At 36.8% G+C, this 6000-nt stretch overlaps 1 protein-coding gene across 3 annotated transcripts in view; it reads left to right on the forward strand.

Moving 5' to 3' along the window:
- The window catches only part of LOC140154929 (palmitoyltransferase ZDHHC16-like), a 191682-nt gene extending 188490 nt beyond the window's left edge, over nt 1–3192 (forward strand). For all 3 annotated transcript variants that reach the window (XM_072177600.1, XM_072177593.1, XM_072177608.1), the window contains one exon: nt 3182–3192. The gene's annotated coding sequence lies outside the window, so the exon portion shown is untranslated. The remainder of the gene's footprint in view (nt 1–3181) is intronic.
- The last annotated feature ends 2808 nt before the right edge of the window (nt 3193–6000 follow it).

Raw genomic sequence — 6000 nt, forward strand, 5'->3', positions numbered from 1 at the left:
AGTGCAACTTTTTTCTGAAAGCATCATTTTTAGAAAATGTGATTATTTTTGACCAAAAATATTGTTTTTGCAAATGAAACAACTTTGGGAGGGTTGAAAAACGATTCCTCTATTCACAGCTTTTTGATTTTTTCAAATCATCAAAATAAATGTCAAGTTATGCAAAGAAATGTTTTGCAATTTTAGGGGGGGGTTATTTCTTTTGAACCCTGTAGTTACAATTACTGTTACCTACTCAACCAGCTCGAGTAATCTTGTAAGATAAGATTGTTGGAACGCATTAAGCAAAACATAGAAAACAATATTGTGATGTGCCCTGAGTAATTTAATTTGATTATTTGTTTACAACTTAAAGCTATGTCATGAGAAATAAGAGAAAGTGGGAAAACCAAGAGTTTTGTTCTTATGACATGTTGAAGGGGAAACCCCTTTGGTTACAGTAAACAAACTTAATCAGAGTTCAAAAGATCTTGGAAAAGCCCCACTATTCCAGAATGTTCAGTGTTGCCTAATGTTAACTGGGAAAACCCCATTTGATAAAACAAGCTGAATGTGACAGAATGAATGGTCTATTAATAAAGTCTGCACAAAAAGTAACGCAGCTGTTATATATACGCCTATAGCTTCAGAACTTACAATTGTTTACACAATATTTATACATAGAAAGAAGGATGATTTATTTACGCGCATTTTGATACCCCATTTTGTCAAATGTCATTCAATATTAACAACACAGTAGTGCTTTAAAAGAAAAATACCCGAATTTAAAAGTTGCAGTTTACAGCGATCAATGGTTATTACACAAGCATTGTGGAACGTAAAACCCCCCCATTCGCGCTGACTTCAAATCAATACAAATAGATGCAACTTTTAAATTCGGACATGTTTCTTTAAAAACACTGCTGTATTTTAATATTGAACAAAATCGGACAAATGGGGTATCAAAATACGCGTGAATAAACCATCCTTCTTTCTATTAGTTCTGACGCTATAGGCGTATTTATAACAGCTGCGTTACTTTTTGTGCAGTCTTTAGATTGTAGGTTTATAGGAGTATAAAAAGGTGAAAGCATTGGAGTTTGCTCTTTTTCGAATATGTAGAGAGTTGGTAGGCTCTCTATGTGTTGGTCGTCGTGCTTCACAAAGAGGTACATTTGAACCAGTTTGTATAGTCAATAATGTGCTATTTTAATACAGCAACGAAGGAGATTTTGAGACTTGCTGGAGTTTGCTTTATAAAACAACACATATGTCAATAAAGTGGATCAATGCAGAAAGAAGCCTGTTTCCTGGAGAAATATAGTGATTGGTGAAAGAAGCATCATTTTTGGAGATCGTCATCTGTGCAAGGAGTTAAGTATTCGGAGAAAGCAGCATCATTTCTGTGCGTGGATTTTTACGCAAAGGATATTATAAATACATAGCTACAGTGGACTTGGCTGAACAGTGATTTTTCGCGGGACAAGTGAACAAGGATATACATCAGCTGTCCAGAACATTACAACAGAACTAGATAATCATCAAGAAGAAGATTGCCGGATAAGTAGTGATAATTTAAAAGTGTGATTATATTGTACATATGTATGTGCATTTGTTGTTCATGTATCAATTATATATTACTTTTAACCATCTAACCTTGCTCTGCCACCGGACTAATATCAGTCAAAAGTAAAATCGATGGAGGTACACGGAGCTAAATGGAGATATGCGAAAGCTCCGTGTATCTCCATTTATTTAACTTTTGACTAATATTAGTCCGGTGGCAGAGCAAGGTTAGATGGTTTTGCCAGTTAAAGTAGTTTTCTTTGCTGATTATTACTCTTTGAGTGGTATAAAATAAGATTCTGGGTGTGTGAAATGGTCACCTTTGGGCAATTAGAAATATTCAATAATATATGTGACTGGACGCGGCGAATCAGCCGTAAAGTCGGCCCGGTCAATTTTGTTTTATTTCGTGTTTAGAAAATATATACCATAAGCTTTAAAATGGTATATCATTTGACTTTAAACGATATCCAAAAGCGGGGTTATGATTTGTTGAACTCTGTTCCTTCGACAAAATTGTATTTTTTATCATTTCTACATGTGTCTCTTTTTCTACATTTCTGGTAATAAATATCCAACAGTCATAATTGGTGGTCATTTCAAATCATCCCCAAGTCAACGAGGTTCAGAAATATCTTCTCATTGTTCATTGTTGATTATACATACATGTATGTGTTGACTTGACTTAAAAACCTTGCTCATACCTAGACAACTTACAATGCTTTGTTGTCTACCACTTGAACAGGATTTAGCCAAAGCAAACAAAGACAAGAACTATAGAAGAAATAGGTAGAAGCTTATTATCCTCTTCAGCAGTAGTATTATTGATTGATTTAAACAGCGTTTGATAAGATACTTGTCGCAACGAATTGATACACCTATGAATACGACCTTCACATACATTTTGCACTTTAACTCAGAATAGAATTTGCCGAGTTTACGGCTGATTCGCCGCGTCCACTCACATATAGTAAAAAAGCTCGGTTATTCACTAGCAGTAACGGAATAGATAATCACTTACAGTATTTTGTGTAAATTATTTGCCTTTTGGATGCTTTAAATATAAACTATATGCAGTTTTTTAAGTGACACTCTCACAATTCAAGAAATTCAAATTGGCCGCTGTGTATTGTCATAAGCAAAAACCATTAGTTTCAAGGTAAAGTTCTTTTGCCAGATTTTGTTTCTTACAATAATTAATGTACACCATAGAAGTTTTTAAGAATGAGTAACAATGTAAGGACCCAAATAAACCTTAACTATAAACCTTTAATTGACTTTTTTCATTTGTTGGCATACATCACAGTATTTATATATCTTTTTGCCCCTTCGAGGTTATCATCAATTTGCTGTGACATATCTTCCCTCTTAAGAATGTTAAGTCGTGTGATCGTTTCATCAAAACCTTTGTCGGCTTTCAGTTGCATTAAAGATGCACCGGCAACATTACGGAATACAATAATACTGGAATAACCTTGCTATGAAAGAACTAGAAGCTCTCCGGCAAAGTGTGTTTGGAGTTCTTCATTGAGTTGCCTATGATCAGTACGAGTTAATATGATTTCCAAATGTGTGCAGCATTCCTGATACAATTCAGCAGAATTCCAACTGCAAAACTTTATCAGGAGGGTGGGAGTTCATAAGAGTAATGCGGAAGTTACCGTCACATGATCTGAGCAGAGATGATATACCACCTCCGTGACCACGGCCGTAACTTTTCTAGTACATTTCGATTTAGACTTTTTTATATTCAACCCACGATGTAAAACATTGAGGTACATGAACATGATTTAACTGCCCAAACCATCTAACCCCTAAAATATGGTGTTTGCAACCAGACTAATATTTATTTTCCAGTGTTGAAGATTTTTAAAACAATGAACCGTTCAATATCACTCAACGATAACGAATCAATAGGTCTAGCAATAACATTATCAATAAGTACAAAAATAATGACAACTACAAAGGAGGAATACTACTTCAAAGGATTACCTGAATTGCTATGAGAATAGCTGCCATAATGAGCTGTTCCTTTGGACCAGATCCTTTTGGACGTCTCGTTGACTTCTTCGCCGCATCAAAGATGCGATATATGCGATTGACTTTGAGCAATGTCGGAGCATATATAAGTGTAAGACAAAGTGATATCACAGCGTGTACAAGTATGCATGTTAGAGATGTTGATTTTGTGAAAAGTAAGAAGACCGCCAAATATCCTAGCAATAAACCAAAAATGTTTACAGCACTCAACTCTCGACTACTTGCTTTCACTTGTGGATGATTGCGATGCTTGATCAGTCCAAATGTGGTCAAACTACAAAGTGCGACACCCAAGCAAGTCAACAGAATAATCGCTACAAGTACGGGATGTCGCATATCTAACAAAGTTGGTGGGATTTTTTCACAGTTAGTGAAGTCAACATTTGGCCATTCTGTATACTCGCATGCTTTACATTCAGTGCCATTGAGAACTATTTCATGGTTTTGACATTTTTGGCAACCCCAACAACACTTTTCTTCTAAAGGCACCACAATATATCCCATATGACAACCCTCACGACAACTTGAACGCGGTGCTGCAATACCCGAACCATTGAACCATCTGATCTTTTCTGGATAAATGGTTAACTTTTCTGATGTGTTTAGCGTATCCCAAATAGCGATATCGACAAGAGCAGCTTCCCCCGTCTCCAAAATCTGCAAGTTTTTCAAAACGTACTTTCCACTGAGATCGCCTTTCGAATCCAATTTAAATTGCCCCCTTGTGCCTTCGAAGCTTGTGTTTCGTATAAACCCAAGAAGATCTCGACCAGTAAAGTTGACTTGAGATAAACACTCGGTATTCAGATCTGAGCAATATTCTCTCAGTAAAGCGTCAAGAGCATGTGAAAATGCAAAAACCGAATCAATAACAGCTGCTGCTAAACCACCTAATCCCGCAGATTCATAATCCCCAATGATTTCCAAATCCTTATTTTGTTGAAAATACATCTCAAGCCATGGGTTACCTTTTGTTTTACGTGATAAATGAGTAAAATAGTTCTTAAAGTTTGGTGGAGTCGGGGTGAAGAAATGTACAAATAAACCACCGATTGGTAAGATTTCATCGGTGTGTGGAGACATTGTGTATCCCCAGTAATCGCTACCTACCCAGGTAATTTTGGAGGCAAAATCTGGATACAAAGCTCTCAACGTTTTTATGATATTATTCGCTGTAACTGATTCAACAATCATTACTACCACCTTGGCATTTTTGGAGTTGTATAGCTCATTTGCAAGCTCTGTTAACTCTGTTGTTGTTTGGATGCTTTTTACGGATAATGATGTAGCGATGCAGATTTCTCTTTCTCTGGCGTAAGATTGAAAAACGTGAGATGCTTGAATACCGTAGGTGTTGGCTAAGTATACAATGGATACGTATTCCCAATTGAAATATTTTAGGAGATCCGCAAGAGCTTCACCTTGGTGACTGTCAGGAGGAACTGCACGAGAAAAGAACTCAAAACGGGATTTATCACTCAATGCGTCACTGCTCGCTCCAAATGAAATACTCGGCAATTCAAGAAGGTCGCATATTGCGCTTATTGCAACGGATTGTGAGCTCGTATATGGTCCTACAAATCCAATAAAGTGACCTAAAAATACAGCTTCCTCGCTTTCCAAATTGGCACCCAGATCATCGTAAATTAAGGAAAAGGCTGCCCAAAAAGCCGTATCCTCGCCAAGGCAATCGTCGCGAATATCGAAACCCAAAGTTACATTTGTCAATATGTCTGTATTGTCATTGATGATATTAACAGCATAAACCATAGCTTGCAGTAGTTGAAGTGTCGTCAATGTTGGGGCTGATCCACAGGGCGATTCGCCGTCGTGACTCGACAGAGGTAGTATTCCACCCAACATGAAATATCCTTGTTGTTCATACGACACTCGAGCTGCGCCAGGAATTCTGCAGTTAATTGATCTGACTACAATCAGAGGAAAAAGAAAAGTTAAAACCAAATTCCTCCACATGTTTGCTTCATTGATATTGAACCGACGAATTAACAAGCTTTCTTCGTCGATGGCTAAAACGAAGTAACATACCAGCCGTTTTGTTGTAAATAACAAACACAACAGTTTATACCGATTGAGACTTGATTTTATAACAAATGATTCGAATGTAAAAAGCAAAACACGCACATGGAAACCAAAGCAAGTTTATTACCGATACGTGTGCGTCGTTGAACAAACAACAGTGATATTTAGAGTTGGAGTGTGCAGAAAAAGACATATTGTCACAGGCTCAAAATTAGATGTGCTCTAGGCTAACTAATGGGGCATCATTTGTTCTGTGATTTGACAGTGAAATGATTGACCTTAAACATGTTAAACTGTGGTATAGACAATATATCCCCTAAACATAATGGTCAATACTGGTGCTTGCTATCAAAATAAAAACAATTCCCTCTTAAT

This window comes from Amphiura filiformis, chromosome 1 (assembly GCF_039555335.1).
Source record: "Amphiura filiformis chromosome 1, Afil_fr2py, whole genome shotgun sequence".
In the NCBI taxonomy this organism is placed as follows: domain Eukaryota; kingdom Metazoa; phylum Echinodermata; class Ophiuroidea; order Amphilepidida; family Amphiuridae; genus Amphiura; species Amphiura filiformis.